Raw genomic sequence first — 19,860 nt, forward strand, 5'->3', positions numbered from 1 at the left:
GGTGTTTATTCATAGGGTTGTGCAGTGATCACAATTTGTCTCTTCTAAAAGAAAATGTGTACTCATTAAATAATTGATCCACATGCCCCCTTTCACAAATCTTAAGCAAGCACTGATTTGTTTTCTATTTCTATAAATTTGTCTTTTCTGTACAATTTTTATAAATGGTATCATACAATATGTCGTCTTTTGTAATCAACTTTTTTCATTTAATGTAACATTTCAAGGTTCATTCATGTTGTAGCATGCATCACTACTTCTTTTTTTAAAATAAAATTTAGTTACATGGATATACTACATATTATTTGTACATCCATCCATTGATGAAAATTTGAATTGTTTCCATTTTTTGCCCTTCTGAATCATGTTTCTGTGAACATCCATATTTAAGTTTCTGTAGGGAAGTATGTTTTTATTTCTCTTGAATATGCCTGAGAGTAGAATTGCTAGATCCTATAACTGCAATACTTCAGACTTTTACATTATTATTGTATTTGTTATGGTGATCTGTGATTAGTGATCTTTGATGTACAATTGTAATTGTTTAGGGACACCACAAATCACATCCATATAAGACAATGAACTTAATAAATGTTATGTATGTTCTGTTTCACTGACTGGCCATTTCCCTGTCTTTCTTCCTCCCCTGAAGTCTTCCTATTCCCTGAGCCACACTAATACTGAAATTAGGTTAGTTAATAACCTGACAGTAACCTCTAAATGTTCAAGTGAAAGGAAGAGTCATATGTCTGTCACTTTAAATCAAAAGTTAAACATGATTAAGCTTGGTGAGGAAAGCATGTTGAAAGCCAAGATAGGCTGGACACTAGGCTCTTGAGCCAAACAGCCAAGCTGTGAATGCAAAGAAAAGTTCTTAAAGGAAATTAAAAGTGCTGCTTTATTGAGTACATGGATGACAAAAAGTTAAATAGCTGTATTGCTGATATAGAGAAAGTTTTAGACTAAGGTCTGCATAGAAGGTCAAATCAGTCACAAAATTCAGTTAAGCCAGAGCCTAATCCAGAGGAGGACTCTAACTCCCTTCAATTCTGTGAGGGCTGAGAGAGGTGAGGAAGCTGCAGAAGAAATGTTTGATGCTAATAGAGATTACTCCATTAAGTTAAGGGAAGAGGCTGTCTCTGAAATATAGAAGTGCAAGGTGAAACAGCGAGTACCGATGTAGAAGCTGCAGCAACTTATCCAGAAGATTTAGTTAGATAACGAATGAAGGTGGCTACACTAAACCGCAGATTTTAGTGAAAACAAAGCATCCATATATGGGAATAAGATGCGTTCTAGGATTTTCATAGCTAAAGAAGAGAAATCAATGCCTAGCTTTAAAGAACAGGCTGACTCTCTTGTTAGGAGCTAACACAGATGGTGACTTTAAGTCAAAGCCAGTGCTCATTTACCATTCTCTAAGTTCAAACTACCACACAATTGCACTCATCTCACACACTAGTAAAGTAATGCTCAAAATTCTCCAAGCCAGGCTTCAACAATACATGAACCCTGAACTTCCAGATGTTCAAGCTGGTTTTAGAAAAGGGAGAGGAACCAGAGATCAAATTGCCAACATCCGCTGGATCATCGAAAAAGCAAGAGTTCCAGGAAAAACGTCTATTTTTGCTTTATTGACCATGCCAAAGCCTTTGACTGTGTGGATCACAATAAACTGTGGAAAATTCTGAAAGAGATGGGCATACCAGACCACGTGACCTGCCTCTTGAGAAATCTGTATGCAGGTCAAGAAGCAACAGTTAGAACTGGACATGGAACAACAGACTGGTTCCAAATAGGAGAAGGAGTACGTCAAGGCTGTATATTGTCACCCTGCTCATTTAACTTATATGCAGAGTGCATCATGAGAAACGCTGGGCTGGAAGGAGCACAAGCTGGAATCAAGATTGCTGAGAGAAATATCAATAACCTCAGATATGCAGTTGATACCACCCTTATGGCAGAAAATGAAGAAGAACTAAAGAGCCTCTTGATGAAAGTGAAAGAGGAGAGTGAAAAAGTTGCCTTAAAGCTCAACAATTAAAAAACAAAGATCATGGCATCCAGTCCCATCACTTCATGACAAATAGATGGAGAAACAGTGGCAGACTTTATTTTGGGGGGGCTCCAAAATCACTGCGGATGGTGACTGCAGCCATGAAAGAAAGACACGCTTACTCCTTGGAAGGAAAGTTATGACCAACCTAGACAGCATATTAAAAATCAGAGACATTACTTTGCCAACAAAGGTCTGTCTAGTCAAGGCTATGGGTTTTTCCATTAGTCATGTATGGATGTGAGAGTTGGACTATAAAGAAAGCTGAGCACAGTAGAATTGATGCTTTTGAACTGTGGTGTTGGAGAAGACTCTTGAGAGTCCCTTGGACTGCAAGAAGATCCAACCAGTCCATCCTAAAGGAAATCAGTCCTGAATATTCATTGGAGGGACTAATGCTGAAGCTGAAACTCCAATACTTTGGCCACCTGATGCGAAAAGCTGACTCATTTGAAAAGACCCTGATGCTGGGAAAGATTGAGGGCAGGAGGAGAAGGGGACAACAGAGGATGAGATAGTTAGATGGCATCACTGACTCAATGGACGTGAGTTTTAGTAAACTCTGGGAGTTGATGATGGACAGGGAGGCCTGGCGTGCTGCAGTCCATGGGGGTTGCAAAGAATCAGACATGACTGAGCATCTGAACTGAACTGAACTGAAATCCTAGGACCCTTCAGAATTATACTAAATCTACTCTGTCTGTGCTCTATAAATGGAAGAAGAAAGCCTGGAAGACAGCGCATACTTCTGTTTACAACATAGCTTACTGAATATTTTATGCCCACCATTGAGACCTATTGCTTTGGAGAGGAGATTACTTTCAAACTGTTACTGCTCATTGATAGTACGTGGTCACAGGAGAGCTCTGCAGATGTGGTGGAAATAGCCAGAGAACTTGAATTAGAAGTGAAGGCTGAAGATGTGATTGAATTGCTACAAGCTCATGATAAAACTTAGATAAGGTGTTACTTTTTATAGATGGGCCAAGAAAATGGTTTCTTGAGATGGAAACTGCTCCTGGTGAAGATGCTGTGAAGACTATTGAAATGACAACAGAGGACTTAAAATATTACGTAAATTTAGTTGATAAAGCAGCAGGGTTTGTTTCTCTTCTCTCAGAAACCACTGTCCTGGGCTGCCTATTATCCATCTAAAACTTGCTGCATATACTTTTGTATGATTTTTATTTTAGTTGTTTACAGTGGGAGGGTAAATCTGATACATGTTAATCCATCATTCAGAAACAATAGTCTTTTTCCTGTGCTTTCTCACCTCTTTGCTTGTGGTTATGAGAACGTTGCTTTTCTCTGCTTGGTTCAGTTATTTTGTTTCTTCAAAGACATACTTAAATATGACCTTTATTTTGAGGCTTTTTTTGCCTCTTCCAGAAATGTCTTTACCCCTCTTCTGTATCCCCATAAGTATTTTTGATGTTACCTTATTTTACCAATTAGTTGGTTTGAACTTTGAGGGCAGAAACTTGTCATTTTTGTATTAGTTTCCTTCTTACTGCCTAGGTTAGTGCTTTATATGGCACCCAGGGAGCCTTAGCATAGAGTGAGGCTCTGAGGGGCTTGTGTCTAGGTCATGTGCATTACATATAGGACATGAATTCTCTGTCCTTAGTTTATCTGCATTGCATCATTTTTTTTTGGCTTAGTATTTGTCTTCAGTGTATTTCAGACCATTGAGATTAATAGACGAAATGGCAAACAAAATCTACTATATTGGGAATGTATTTGGAATGTGAATAAAATAGGCCATAGCTAACAAGTTTTAAATTTTTGAACTATATAAAATACAAGCTGGGCTAAAGAATATTCTTGAAACTATGATTTTACTTTATTTCAGTAATTTTAGAAAAGTATAGTTTAAATTTAGAGGCATAGATTTTGATTCAAAGTTCCTTGATGTATGTCTGGCTCATTATTTGCCAGCTATATACCCTTGTCCAGTTACTTGGCTTCATCTGTAAAATGAAATTAATAATAATACTTATAACTATGTCAGTACCCTGCTGAGTTTTAACAGGCTTCTAAGTTCTGCTGATTTTGTTGGTCTCTGGAACACACGTTGTGTAGCAAGGATGTGTATGATGATCAGATGAGTTGTAAAACTGAAATGATCTTAAGAAAATATGAACACAGTGCTTTCTGTCTTATTCCTGTATCTCACCTTGTTGAATATCTGTACCATTTAAAATTAAGTCCTTCCTGACTGAAGATGGCTCCTATGATCCACCTCAGTCTCAATGCTTTAGCCACATGCAAGTTCTTTTAGAACTAAAAGAAACTAAAATTTGCTTTAGTCTGTCTCACCAGCATTTAGGCCTCTGTTAATTGTTGCTTTTTCCAGGAACTCTTCACTGACCCCCTTCTCCTTCCCCCTTTACACGCTAGGTTAGATGTACTACTGTGTGTTTCCATAGCACCTGTGCTTTTCCATTATAGCATTGTACATAATTGCTAGTTTGTCTCCCTCTAGACTGTAAGATTTCTAAGGGTAGGGGTTGTGCCTGGGACAGAGTAGCATTCAGTAAATATCTGTTGAAGGATTGAATCGTAGTTATAGTTATCAGTCTAATGTTAGCAGCATCAGAGCTAAAGAACAAGGACTTCTGTAGCTTCTAGCTTAGTATTCATTTGGGAAAACTGATATTTTCTTGAGAAATACTGTAGAAGAATTGTATATTCTTTGACAATGGTTGTCAGAACTATCTGCATTCCAGTACAGGGTGCATATTGACGTTTATACCTGAAAGTCTGGGCTACTGCCATTTAAAATCATGAGATATTATGATCAAGGCCCGTTTCTATTAGTGTGTCTGTTAGAATGACTCCAAATAAATAGATAGCTGTTGTGTACATACAAGATCTATTTTAAGAGGTCTAATCTATGAAAAGACTTTTTTTTAGTTTTTTTTTTTTGGTGCTTTGAAAGTACTGTCAACTATTATAATACTCAAATTGCCTGCTACCTGTAGCATGTAGTCTACATATCTTTTTCAAGATCATCAGTTTTTAAAATGAAAACACTCTAGGATTTTAGAGGGGTTAGGAGCTTTTGCCTTTTTCTAATAAGAGAAGCAAAAATAATGATAACTACAGTATTTCATTTACCATGTGAAAGTGATAGTTGCTCAGTCGTGTCCAACTCTGTATGACCCCATGAACTATAGCCCGCCAGTCTTCTCTGTCCATGGGATTCTCCAGGTAAGAATACTGGAGTGAATTGCAATGCCCTTCTTCAGGGGATCTTCCCAACCCAGGGATCGAACCTGGGTCTCCTGCTTTGCAGGCAGGTTCTTTACCATCTGAGCCACCTAGGAAGCCCAGGTTGCCATACTTGTCACTTCATAGATATGAGTCATTTAATCACCACAGTAACTTTATTAGGTAGGTACAGTTATTATTTACATTTATAGTTGAGGAATCATGGTCAGAAACGTTAAATACTTTACTGAAGTTCACAACTGACATATGATATGATTAAACTCTTTCTGTTAATTCCAAAACTTAATCACAGGTTGATACCACCTTTTATCAGTAATAGGATGTGTAAAGTGCATGGAATTTATATTATTCTGGCATACGGTAAAAAGATAGGGAGATAGAGTTTTTCGCTTGTGTTCCCAGTTGTATTTTTCCCTTTTATTCTGATAGAAGTCCTATCACCAGCCTTGAAGCAGATGAACTTCTAAACAGTGACTTCTATCCCATTTAAAAGACTGAGGTGTAATAATACCAACACAATATTTTAACATGTATATATGGAATTTAGAAAGACAGTAATGACAACCCCATATGCAAGACAGCAAAAGAGACAGAGATGTAAAGAACAGACATTTGGACTGTGTTGGAGAAGACAAGGGTGGGAAATAGCATTGAAACATGTATATTACCATATGTAAAATAGATGACCAGTGCAAATTCAACGCATGAAGCAGGGCACCCAAAGCTGGTGCTCTGGGACAACCCAGAGGGATGGGGTGGAGAGGGAGGTGGGAGGGGGGTTCAGTATGGGGGACACATGTTCACCCGTGGCTGATTCATGTCAATGTATGGCAAAAATCACCACAATGTTGTAAAGTAATTAGCCTCCAATTAAAATTAATTAATTAAAAGAAAAAGACTGAGGTGTAATGATAATCGCTAATATTTGTAGAATGCTTTACTAGTGCCAGGCGGTGTCATGTGTTTTCCATTCTTTATCTCATTTTGTTCTTACTAATTGTCCTATGAATTAAAGGCATTGTTATTTATATCCACCTATTAATAAAGATATCATATATGTTATTATCAAATTTATAGATGAGGAAACTGAGTTTCAGAAGCCCAAAGCCACGTAGCAAGTTATGACAGAGCCTGTGTTCAGAGCTACTGATGCCAAACAGTGCTACAAAGGAAGACTGTAAGATTTTGTAGATACCCATTTTGACTCTGAGAGTGAAGTCATAGTCAGCACATTCTTATATCTCCATTTTATCATAGAAAGAAAGGATGGTAATGTTCAAGTTAAATATGGATTTGCCAGAATGGTTCAGAATTACTGGTTTTGAATACTGACTTTGTACTTCAGCTTTCTTCCCACTTTCATGTATGTTTTTGGAGATGAGTATTATTTTGTATTACTCTGAACACTTAGAATCGTTGGCAGGTTAGAATCTAATGTTGACACTTTGGGCTCAAATTTAAGCAGGAGAATTAGTGCTGTTGTTGGCTGTACTTTTCTGCCATTGGGAATCTTTGTAGACTGGTGGTGAGACCTGAGGGATTGGAAAGAAAGGTTGACTAGATACAGGTAACCATATTTAGGTACCAGTAGACCCTAATCTATTTGCTGGGGACCCCTGTTTTTATAGTGATTGTGCTAGGTTACCAGAGACATACTCTATTAAAAGTTCATTTGTGTTGAACATCATTCTTGAACATCATGTACACATACATGAATGTACTATTTAATGAATATTGAGCCATGTTAAGATATTTTAGAAGCACTTGACCTATCTGTATTGGTAACATGAAGGGGAAAATTGTGTTTGTCACTGTTTGCAGCTTTGATTTAGTGTGTTTGCTAGCCAGTAGTGAAATAATTTGCTACTTAAAATAGTACTGGTGGCTTCTTACATTTCATGGCTTCTTTTTGATACTTGGTGCTTAATCTTCGTACTTGGTTCTCAGCCCAAAAGCTCAGTTAGGATACAGAGTCAGTAATATATGACAATTTGTCTTTGCTACTGATTTTTCTGAATGACCATAAAGGAGTTAATTAATTTCTGCATCTTTTTATACATCTGTGCAAGAAGGATAGCAGATCATAGTGGTGCCATAGGGATTGATTTGTGTACACATTTGGAAGAAGCTAATGCCTGTTTTATATATGTATGTATGTATTGTGTTTTGCAAATATTCATTGCAGCTGAATGACTTATGCAAAGAGGCAACAAAAAGATAATTTCTGTCCAATGTTCCTGACTTGCTGGGTGGCCACATAACTCTGAGGGGACTCGTTAATCCGCACTTAAAAGTTTCCCCTTCCCATTCCTGGAAGGCAGTGGTTCTCAACTTGTGGTCCACAGTAACTTCCAGCTGGGTCAGGAAACTGATCTTTTCAACATTAATGGTTGTTAATGTATATATTTTCATTTCCAGCAGATATTTAGTTACACTGTTTAATTAAAAAAAAGAAAAGCAGATTTCCCCTCAGCATTTCAATAAAGATAACCTTCCCATTAACTAATTATATATTGATTTATAGGGTCTTTTGCTCTGATTTAACCCTCAAATCTTTGAGATAAGAAGCAACACTTGACCTACATTAATTTCCTTGAAATTTGGTTTAGGAAATGGTTTGAAACATCGGTCTTAAGGAAATGTTTTCAGTAGAACTGAAACACAATTATACATGTTGATAAAATTTGAGAACTCTTCATTGGTGCCTGAGGAGTGATATTAACTTTACAAAAGCAGAATTCCTTAACTGGGGTCTTCCCTGGTAGCTCAGACAGTAAAGAATCTGCCTGTGATGCAGGAGACCTAGGTTCGATCCCTGGGTCGGGAAGGTCCCCTGGAGAAGCGAATGTCTACTTAGTCCAGTATTCTTGCCTGGAGAATTCCATGGACAGAGGAGCGTGGCAGGCTACAGTCCATGGGGTTGCAAAGAGTCCACATGATTAAGTAACTAATACTTTCCCCTAATCCTTGTAATAACAGACTGCTTTTTAATCCAATTAGTTTCTTTATATTAACAATAACATATATGTAACACTGTATTATACTTAAGAAGCTTATACACGGATGGTTATATTTGGTCCTTAAAGTTCCCTGGCAAGTATTGTTACTTCATTTCATAAGATGCTGAGAAAGCAAGAGGCTTAGCGGGGTACAAACAGGAGAAGAGTTGAAATGTAGATGCACACCCTTCATCTCCAGATGCTTGCTTTTCTTACCATTCCATGCGATCTAGAACCTTGCAAAATCTGACTCCTACACAATCCTGTGAAGCAGGTAATTTTTATTAAAATCCATGTAACATGCCAGAGCTTTTTTCACTTACAGTATTATCTTTTAATTCTTAAAATAATACCAAGAGATAATAATTTTTACTCCCTTTTTCAAATGAGGAAAGCTGGGGCTTAGAGACATTTCCCAAGGTGGCATGGATAAATAACAGATCCAGATTCAAATTTAGCTTTATTTCATCCAAAGCCTGTCTTGTTTCTAGTAAATATTAATATCATTGTTGCTTCCTCTGGTATATGTCTAACAGATAAACTGACTGATAATTTGCTAATTTTTCATTTGACCTGTGGACTATTAGATGGAGAACTTTGTTCTGCTATATTCCTTTTTATTACAGGAAGAGTGAAGTGAGTTTTCCCCAAAGATTTCTTGGATTTGATTGTATCTTAATTAACTAAGACATCTGGATGAAAGTTCTGCCAGTCTCTCAGTATGTCCTTGGGCAAGTCATCCAACTTTGGGTGGAGGGGCTTATTTCCTTTTCACAGACAAACAAACTTTTGGATTATATAGTCAAGATTTCTTACATCTCAGAGATTCTAGTTATTTTAGGAGATAGAACTGGCAGAAAGGTTAGAGATTTATTCATCTTTTTTGATGAATCTCTTTAGTTTTTGGAGTTTTATGCTAATGATATATTTCCCAGCAATAAAAGATGGGAGGGGGGGAAAGATTCTCTGACCTACATGTTTCTGTAGATGTCATTTGTTAACTGAAAAGCCTTTTGGTGGGAATGACCTATTGGAGTTCTCTAATTAGCGATACTCAACTCCTCTATTTTACAGTCTTTAATATGTTTTGATAAGCAAGAACCAAAAACACATTCTTAAGTGACATTGTGTGTAGAAGAGATCAGAAATGTCAGATTTCATTGTTCAGATCTGGAAAGAAATTCCTCTTGGTAATTGTAGTTAATAAAAAAGTTTTGATCTTTTATTGCCAAAATAAATGATTTATATGAAGTTTTCTATCAATTATAATTTCTTATTATTTTGCAAGAAATTTGAGTAATTAGTGTTATATATATATGTGTATGTGTGCATTTCAGTTCAGTTGCTCAGTCATGTTCAACTCTTTGCGACCCCATGGACTGCAGCATGCCAGACTTCCCTGTCCATCACCAGGTCTCGGAGTTTACTCAAATTCATGTCCACTGCATCGGTGATGCCATCCAACCATCTCATCCTCTGTTGTCCCCTTCTCCTCCCCCTGCCTTCAATCTTTCCCAGCATCAGGGTCTTTTCCAAGGAGTCAGTTCTCATCAGGTGGCCAAAATATTGGAGTTTCAGCTTCAGTATCAGTCCTTCCAGTGAATATTCAGGACTGATTTCCTTTCGGATGGACTGGTTGGATCTCCTTGCAGTCCAAGGGGCTCTCAACAGTCTTCAACACCACAGTTCAAAAGCATCAATTCTTTGTTGCTCAGCTTTCTTTATAGTCCAACTCTCACATCCATACATGACTACTATATGTTTAAACTACTAAAATGTTTAATTAACTTCTGCTTGGTCAGTGAATCATTTGGCCTGCATCTCAGATAAAAGAAGAATCCCACAGTATATTTGCTTTTTAAAATAAATCTATGTATTATTTATTTTTGGTTGTGTCAGGTCTTAGGTGTGGCGTGTGGTATTTTTTGTCTTTATTGAATCATGCAGGATCTTATGGCACATGGACTTCCTTGGGTTGTCCTTCTTCCTTGGAATAAGATCCCACACAACTAAACCCACAGCATGTGGGATCCTAGTTCTCCAACCAGGGATTGAACCAGTGTCCCCTGCATTGGAAGGCAGATTCTCAACCACTGGGCCAATAGGGAAGTCCCCCCACAGTATGTTTAAATTGGTGCCTTAGCTTCCATCAAAAGGTCATAGATTTCCATTTGAATCTACAAAGACATTATTAAGCATTGTGTAACAATTTTCTCCTCTTAGGTCATAAGGTCACAAATTGAAAAATGGCTTCTCACAAACTTTGTAATTCATGATATGTTTATTAGAAATGATGGCAAAATTTAAATTTTATTCGTCCGTGTGTATGTTCTGATTTCCTATAGCCGTCTGACAGAAATTCCTAAACAAATTTCCTTCAAAATGAATAACTGCCTTTCAGAATTTTTTGGACCCAAAGGCAGTTTTCCCAGGATTTATTAAAGTTTCTTTATTTTTAGTCATTGGCATTGTATGTAGCTTGTGAAAGGCAGTAAAAGACAAACAACTTGGTGGTGGGGAGGGAAAAGGTGGATTCTTAGTAAACCTCAGATTTTCTTTTCAGAATGATTCATTTTCCATATATTTGTAATGATTTATTTCAGTAATGTCTTAATTGGATTGTAAGGAAGTCAAACTAGCATGTTTTAATCTCCCCCTCTTGCAATAGAAGATGTAGATGTTTAGAAGTAAGCCACTTGACAGAATTTTGTTTTGGTTTGTCATCATTTTTTCTCTATTTACTCCTCAAAAGCATTGGAAATGGCATTTACAAAAAATACATTTACAATTAGATGTTTCAACACAGAAGTAAAAGGAGATCAATCACAGGGCATGTAAAGGATGTGGAAAGGGCATTGAGTATGTGTGGATGTACATGTCTACTTTTGTCATTTTTTAAAATTATTTTTGGAGCAGCCAAAGGAGCCAGGCATTATGTAAGATGTTGGAAACAGAAGGATAGATGTGATGATTACGTGACAGAAATATGTAGAGAATATCGTAGGAACACAGATGATGAGCATCTGAAAACCAGAACTCCATGTAAGGGGGGTGACACTTGAGCTGATAGCTGGGGGGAGAAGGTGAGACTTCCCAGGTAGAGGGAACAGTTACACAGAGGCATGGAAGTTGATTAGAGAATTTCAGGTAATTCCATAAAGCTTCAACTAATCTTTGAGTACAGGTCCCTAGGAGAGGCTGAAGAGGCAAAAAATGATATAAAAGGAAGTTACGTCAAAAAGCTTGGAGATCTATTGAAATAACTTAAGCAAATTTCTCAAAAGACAAAAAAGTAAACAAGACTATTGATGACTGTTACACAGAATGGAGATTAGGTGTATGTTTTAGAAAGTTCTCTTTGAAGAGTTATGGGTAAGGAATTCTCATAATGGAAATTATTACAGTAATCTAAGCAGTACATAATTAAAATCTAAACAGTTTGGAGCTATAAAGGGAGGACGGAATGTGTGGGTTCAAAAGATGTTTAATGATGTACTTTACTGTTGATGATTTAGTGGATTGGAGGAGAGAGGGAAAGAGAAAGATTAGATATTTTCCAATTTCTGATTTGGACAGCTGGCCAGGTAAATAAACCATTCATCAAAACAAATACTGGAAAGAAGCAGATATTGGGAGAAAGGGTAAGATTTAAGACTTCCAGTTTTGGATAGTTACTTAGTGGGTAAGATGATAAATAAGAAACCAACAAGTAAAGTAAATATCAGATTGTGAGAAGGATTCTAAACAAGCTGTGGTGATAGAAGAGAACTTTGGGAGTCCGTTTTTACAAAGATTGCTCAGGATAGAATTGCTTGAGGAGCTCCGTTTTACAAGATAAGAATTCCAGCAATGGGAACAGCAAGTGAAAGGCTTGGACATCGGAAGTGCCTGTACTATAGAATAGAGGGGAGGCCACTGTTGCTGGAAAATTATTTACTAGGAAGAGAGTAGCATGACATGGGGTTGGAAGAGAAGAAATTCAAAGTGTAAATGAAGATATTTTCCTTATCCACTGTATAGGAGGAGAAGGCTAAGAAAATGGCATAGAGGCCACTGAGTTTCATATTGGGTTGTATGTAGGATTATAAAGAAATTTTTCTGTTATTTCCAGGTTTATGAGGTAAGGTAGTTAATATATAGGATTTAGAGGAGTTGTAAGGATTTGGGTAATGTATGGAGTAGTGATCGCCAAGAATGAGAAAGCAAATTAAGGAGGAAATTGTAATAGAATCATTGGATATTGTGCCTGATTGTGCTTTGTGATGATTGTTTTTAAGTAAAATCAATCAAGCTGGTTGTATATTTTATCTGTCTACTTGGAGCTTCATGGGGACAGGTTGAGAGAATACAAATATTCAGTAAAAGTGATATTTTATAGATTTAATATTCCCTCATTTTACAGATGAGGAAAATGAACCTCAGAGAAGTTAGCACTTGTTTATAGAGTCCTGAAAGTAAAATTTAACCCAGATTTTTCATATTCCTAAGCCCACAGACTTTCCAGTATAGTACACTGCTTCCCATAGGATCTGCCTATTGTTTTTAAGCATTAAATTAGCTCTGACCTTCTTAGCTATTAAGCCAGTTGTGTAGAGTTATGAAAGGTATCAGTTGCTTCCTATTGCCTGTTACAAGGAAGTATATCAGTTCTTTAGGGAGAAAAAAAATTTTTCTGGGCACTAAATTCCAATAGGAGAACTTTACTTTGGGATTGTTACTGCAGGGTATTCCAGCCTTAAGTAGAGCTGCTTTTCTTATGTGTCTTATGTGCTAGATATTAAATATCACAATGAATATAAATATAAATAGCATAATGAAATGACAGTCAATTGCAATTTTGCAAAAGTTACAGCAAGAAGTATCTATTAACCCTTGAGAAGGGCAGCATCATAAATCATAGTACAGAAAAGGCATTTCAGGAGAAAAACTAAAATAGTTTAAGTATATTGCTTTTTGGTCATCTGCCTCAATGTAGAAAACTCATAAGAATGACAGTTTATTGATTTTAACTGTAATTTTGACAGGAGCTGGCCACTAGCCAGTCTGAGACCAGATTCTCTGGTGAGAGAGAGCCTAAAGAGTCTGTGTTTTGTTTTTTGATTGAATCAAGATTCATATTCTTTAGCTATTCATTTTATAGGAGACAGCATTGACATTTGGTTATTAAAATTAAAGTGCTTGATTTGAGTTCTTGCTGAACAGAGAGGCCATAGTGTATGCATGCATAGGGTCAAGGGTTTCAAAAAGCAGTTTTGAAATGTGATAAACCAAGCCATGCATTTGCTTTCTCTCCCTCTCAATGACTTATTGATATGATGATATATGCATAAAAAATAAGTTCTTGATGATGGTGAAAATGAAAGAGCATACTGTTGGAATAGCAAAGAGTTTTGACATAATTCTCAGATACACAAAGTAGAATTGTATTGATGAGTAACCTAGAGTAGAGGAAAACTGCAGCCTGGAACACAAATGGAAAAGCTTGCAGTGGGAGTTTCTGGAAAGGCAGTAAGAACTCTCAGATGCCTCAACTTGAAACTCCCAAGTATGGAAATCAGAAATAATGGAGTAGTAATTAGGGTAACAGCCTACTGGCTCATTTTCTTTCTTTGTGAATTTGGAGTAACTTCCTATAACATTTACTCCAACTACTTTTTAACATAATGGATTCCTGACCTGCTTAGGTCCCATGGTATGAGATTTTGGCCTAGAAAAGTAGAGCAAAGCCTGACTGTGGAATTTTACAACCAACCCAGAGGGAAAAGAAAAGCAGCTCTACTTAAGGCTGGAATACCCTGCAGTAACAATCCCAAAGTATTTGATAGTTGCAGTGGTTTAAAGTGAAAGGTACTACCTTCTCTCAGCATATATACCCTGAAGGAAAACTAATTGTTAGCAGGACCTGCCCACTTAGGCTGAGCTGCCTTTCAGAGGTGAAGTCTTTTATGTAAATAAGTCCTTATAGCTTCAAAGGAAACCTACTCTATTTCCTGTTGCTAACCAATCTAATCACTTATTCATGGATTTAAAGGGGAAACTAAAGGACCTCAGATATTTGAGGAAAACACTGTGAATAAGACCAGGTTGAACAAACAGAATACAGAATAGCTGACCTCAAAGAAACAGAAAATAAAAAGAATAGAGCTTTAAATAAACTTGATATCCTCAGATTTGACTTCCAGCCTCTGTTTGGGAAGTAGAAAGAGGGAAGGGGCATCACTTCCATCCTAACAACAGAAAACTGGATGATGTACAGAATTGTAACTTTTTATTTTTTTATCTATCCAAGTACTAAGATTTCAAGGCAGTCAGTCCCTAGGGGAGGGCCAGAATCAGTGAGAAGGCCCTCCCCAGGAACACAGAGTATGGCCTGGCTTGACCAGAGTGCTAGAGGAACTTCCTCCCTTCCTCCCCAGCCAATCTAGAATGCACAGCGTAACAAGCCACTGTAGTTTACCACTTGAGGAGAGACGAGAACTTGGTGAGGCTCCCTTACTTAGGTGCTGATCCCAGGGAGTACCTCAGTCTGGGAATAGTACGTACCATTGAGAAAAAGACTATGTCAGACCATCTTCACCACTACCACCAGTGCCACCACCACCCCCAAAAGGGAGGCATTAGAGGAAGTTTGAAGAATGTCATGCACTGAAGGTAATCATGTCAGCAACAGAACTCAGATCCAGCTCAATTCCTGATTGAATTGATTCAACCCTCCAAATTAACAGAAGAATAAGCATGTTCTTTTTGTTCTCTGATGCCCTGCAAATAATGTTCAATATTAAATTAAAAATTTTGAGACAAAAAAGCAAAACAAAAATCCCTCACTACCACTTACCACCACCACTACAAACAACAAAATGTTGACAGGAGACGAGATGTACAGAAAAAAGACTCAGAGATGACTTAGGTGATGGAACTATCAGAAAGAGTATTTAAAATAAATATAGTTACTATGCTTCAGAATTTTGTGGAAAGGTAGATAATGTAGAAGAATAGATGGTAAATTTCAGCTGAGAGGTGGTGGAAACTCTAAGAAACAGTCTAACGGATAGGCTATAAACTGAAAACAACACTGATAAAGGATGCCTTTGACAGACTCATTGGTAGATTCAACACAACTGATGAAAGAATCATTAAATTTGAAGATAGGTCAATAGAAATTACCTAACCTGAAGTACAAAGAGATTCTTTCACATCAAACTAAATTATTTCATTATCAGTGGTCTTATACTTTAAGGAATAATAAAAGCACTTCTTCAGCAGAAGAAATATAACACCATACAGAAACTTGGCTCTACACACAAAAATTGAGAGATCCAGAAATGGTTGAAAGGAAGATATTATAAAGACATTTTGTTTTTAGTTTTAATTTATTTTTAATTGAAGGATTATTGCTTTACAGTATTATGTTGGTTTCTATCCAACATCAACGTGAATAGGTCTACCCAAGTCTCCTCCCACTTGAACATCCCTCCCACTTCCCCCTCATCCCACCCCTCTAGGTTGTCACTGAGCCCAGACTTGAGTTCCCAGAGTCATACTGCAGATTTTCATCGGCTGTCTATTTTACATATGGTAATGTATGTTACCATGTTACTCTGTCCATACATCTCACCCTCTCCTTCCGCCCTCCCTCCCCAAGCCATGTCCATAAATCTGTCCTCAATGTCTGTGTCTCCATTGCTGCTCTGCAAATAGGTTCATCAGTTTTTCTTATTCTTAGTTTCTCTAGAATACTATTGATTTTTAATGCAACAGCAATGTTTTGGGGTTTGTAACAAGCATAAAGTAAAATTTATGAAGTATTTTAAGAGTGGAGAAGGGAAGAGTTGGGAGTGTACTGTTTTCAGGATTTTATACTCTACATGAGGTGGTTTAATCTTATTTGAAGGTAGACTGTTATTTATTAAAGTTATATATTGTAAACTCTGGGACAACCACTAGGAATTTTAGGGGGAGGTAAGAGTAAGCCAATAATGAAGAAAGAGGGAATAAAAAAATAATCCAAAAGCAAAAAGAGGGATAAAGAAACAAAGAATAAGTGAACATCAAGGAACACATGAAGAAAACAGCTAACAAAATGGTAGTTTTTAACCTAAATGTATCAGTGATTATATTAAGTGTACATGTTCTAAATACCACAATTAAGATTATTCAGATTTTATAAAGATAAAAAAAGACCCAACTAAATGCTGTCTACAAGAAGAACACTTTTAATATAAAGTAATAGATAGATTAAAGTAAAAGAATAAAAAAGTACACTATGCCAATACCAACCAAAAGAAAGCCAAAGTGATTCCATTAATATCAGGCAAGGTTGACTTGAGAACAATGAATATTGCTTGTAATAAAAAGGGATATTACACTATGGTGCAGAGTCTAGTTCATGAAAAGATAAAGCAATTCTAAATATGTATGACTATAACAACAGAGCTTATATACATATAAAGCAAAAACTGAAAGGAGATACAGCTAAATACACAGTTGTAGTTGGTAACCATAACACTCATTTCTCAGTAATTTATGTACCAAGTTAGAGAATCAGTGAGGATAAAAGACATTAATAACATAATAAACTAACTTGGCCTAATTAAGCAGAATATACTTTTTTTTCCCCAAGTACTTACAGGATATTTAGTTAGCCAGATTTGGTATCATAAATAAATACAAATAATCAAAATAATGCAAAGTATTGTGTATCATCATACATATACATATCATGGGTCAAAGCGGAAATAACAAGGAAAATTGGAAAATACTTTTTTCTGAATGAAAATACATCAATATCTAAAAGGATGCTAGCTTAGAGGAAATTTACACCATTTGATGCGATTTATGGGGTCACAAAGAGTCGGACACGACTGAGCGACTGAACTGAACTGACTGATACCATTTGATACTTATAATAGAAAAGAAAGTCCTTCATTTAGTAACTTAAGCTTACATCTTAACTAGAAAAGAAAAGCAAATTAAACCCAAATCAAGCAGAAGGAAGGAAATAATTAAGGTCAGAAATCAGTGAACTTGAAAACAAAAGAGTGGAGAATGTCAATGAAACTAAAAGGTGTTCTTTGAAAAGATCAATATATTTGATAAACCTCTAGCCAGACTGACCAAGTAAAAAGAGAGAAAGCATGAATTAACAGTATCAGGAATGAGAGAGGGAATATCACTACAGATCCTATAGCAATTAAAATGATAATAAGTAAGGTAATGTTTTGACTAGCATGATCACACTACATCAGAAGGGCACTCGAGCAAGACTTATCAAATCTGGTACCACTTGAGCACCAAAATAATTAAATACAATAATGAATTATAAATCTTTGAAAAATAAAAGAGAATTCATGGTTCCATATTGATAATAGATAGCTAATGGAGAAAGAAGGCCTCTTGCTTAGAGAAGAATGTTGAATGCTAACTGATAAATATGGAGGGGGCACTGGAATTTGAATATCATTTTGCAACCATTGTCGTAAAGAATGATTCAAGTAGAAGATACCAGTCAATGCTGAATCTTGAGAAAATCAGATGAGAAGCAGGATATATCTGTTGTCTGAAAGATGGATATCGTTGCTTCTATATATGTAATATCCTTGGGAGGACACAACACCAATTGTGTAGTATTCAGGCTGGTAATATATAACCTGAACAACATGTGAAGAGATTGAGCACGTTGTTGCCTGTTTGTTACTACTTCTTATGAAGTAACTCTTGGAACTTGAGTTGACTTTTCTGAGGTTCCAAGGTTAATATAAACACAAGACTATGCATAAATATTAGTCATTGCCATGCAAATATTTAGAGATACTTGGTTCTTCTCCACCTGAACCTAGCTAAGCCAGTCTCACTCAGTTTTGTTCCAGAGATCACAATGTAACCAATGAGAGGTGTATTACCTTTTAACAGAAAAATGTGGAGAGATGGTGCATTAGACGGTACCTCTGCGTTTTAAAGCCTTAGTTCTTTTAAAGCCTGTGGAAAAGCCTTGTAGGAGACCTTTTTCTGGGTTTGGGTCTACTCTTCTTCTTTTTATTTGAAAATCATTTTGGACTTAGAGAAAACTGCAAGAATAAGAAGAGTACAGAGAACACCTATATTCTTCACCCTGATTTACCCATTGTTAACATTTTACCCATCTGTTAACATTTTAGCCATCTGTTAGCTGGCAAGTGTATTTTTAGATTTTGTTTTCTTTGTTTTGCAAGTGTTTTTGTTTTCTTTTGGTCATGTAATATGTTCTAAAGACCTTCAAAGCTAAAGAGGGTGCATAACATTTGCATTTTCGAAGCCCAGATCTGTCTTGACCTTATTTGTGATTTCACTAGAATTGAGGCAACCTTTTATCTGGGATGAAGAATAAGATTGCAAATTTGTATAGTAGTGGAAGAATTCGTGTGCTTTCTGGAAGAAGTACATGGGGTGAGGGGTGGAAGTTGTCAATCTGAGTGTCTTCTGAAATTGTTGAGAGCGAAATCTGGGGAGAAATTATATTGGGGCTAAAGAAGATAAGTAGTATTTCTTAATTAAGTTCTATCTGGGGAGCAGAGTTAATAACTTACTGGTCATTAACATACAGTTGAGAGAGAAGAACAGGGTGCTTAGACATATGTTGATAAAATTACTTAGGTTGGTGATTTTAGTGCTCAAGTCCAAACTGTATTTTGATCAGTTAATCTACTTCTTGTTCCTCCCTAGAGGAGATGTACAGAAGAGTTTCGGCTACCATTTCCTGTTAATCACAGTTCTTGGAACTAAACTCCTTTTTAAGATCTAGAACCTAGTATGTCAGGATCGAAGAATGTTTTCCTGTGCTATAGGGCCTTTGGAATTTTCAGGCCGGGTTATCAAGAGCCTGAGACGGGATCATTTTTTAGAGTAAGAAGATGTAAAAGGATTTTATGATCACATAAATGAAAATGGAGGTCCCAAAGTTACTATAAACACAAAAGACTAGGCATATATACACAAATATTAATCATTGCCATGCAGATACTTAGAGGAAATTAAATGTCCTGTAATGGAATTGAGGTGTTGGACTATTAGTTAAAATGTAGACTGTTCTTTTAATTCACATCTATTGAGTTATATTTTACAAGCCATTAAACATGGTAACTCAGACTATCTGTCAACATGTAAAAAAGCTTGAGACATAATTTGGGAAAATCAGAATATATATTTCCTGCACACTATGATTGTAACTAAAGTGATTTATATATATGAATAAAATGAATCATCATAAAAAAACTTAATTTATGAACTACTATATTGAAGTAGTCGATATGCAGGTAATTTTTCCTGCTCTGTTACTTTTATACTTTCAGCAATGTTCTGTATTATTCGTGGTTGAAAACAGATTAACCACTTGAAAAACTAAGCTTTGTTTTTTAGAGCAGTTTTAGGTGCATAGTGAAATTGATCAAAAGGTACAGATTCCCCATATACTCCCAACCCCTACCTGTGCATAGCTTCCCCTACTACAGTGGTACATTTGTTACAGTTGATTAACCTTTAGTAAATCATCCTTAACACCCAGAGTTCATAGCCAGTTTTTTATTTTTTTAGTGCAGT

The 19,860-nt window shown here is 36.4% G+C and overlaps 1 protein-coding gene and 1 non-coding gene across 4 annotated transcripts in view; one reads left to right on the top strand and one right to left on the bottom strand.

Annotated features, from left to right (window-relative positions):
• UVRAG (UV radiation resistance associated) overlaps nt 1-19,860 on the top strand; it is a 316,126-nt gene that overhangs the window by 157,302 nt on the left and 138,964 nt on the right. The window lies entirely within an intron of this gene.
• TRNAC-GCA (transfer RNA cysteine (anticodon GCA)) lies at nt 5,314-5,385 on the bottom strand. Its single transcript has one exon. It is a non-coding gene; the product is annotated as a tRNA-Cys (tRNA).

This window comes from Dama dama, chromosome 1 (assembly GCF_033118175.1).
Source record: "Dama dama isolate Ldn47 chromosome 1, ASM3311817v1, whole genome shotgun sequence".
Lineage (NCBI taxonomy): Eukaryota > Metazoa > Chordata > Mammalia > Artiodactyla > Cervidae > Dama > Dama dama.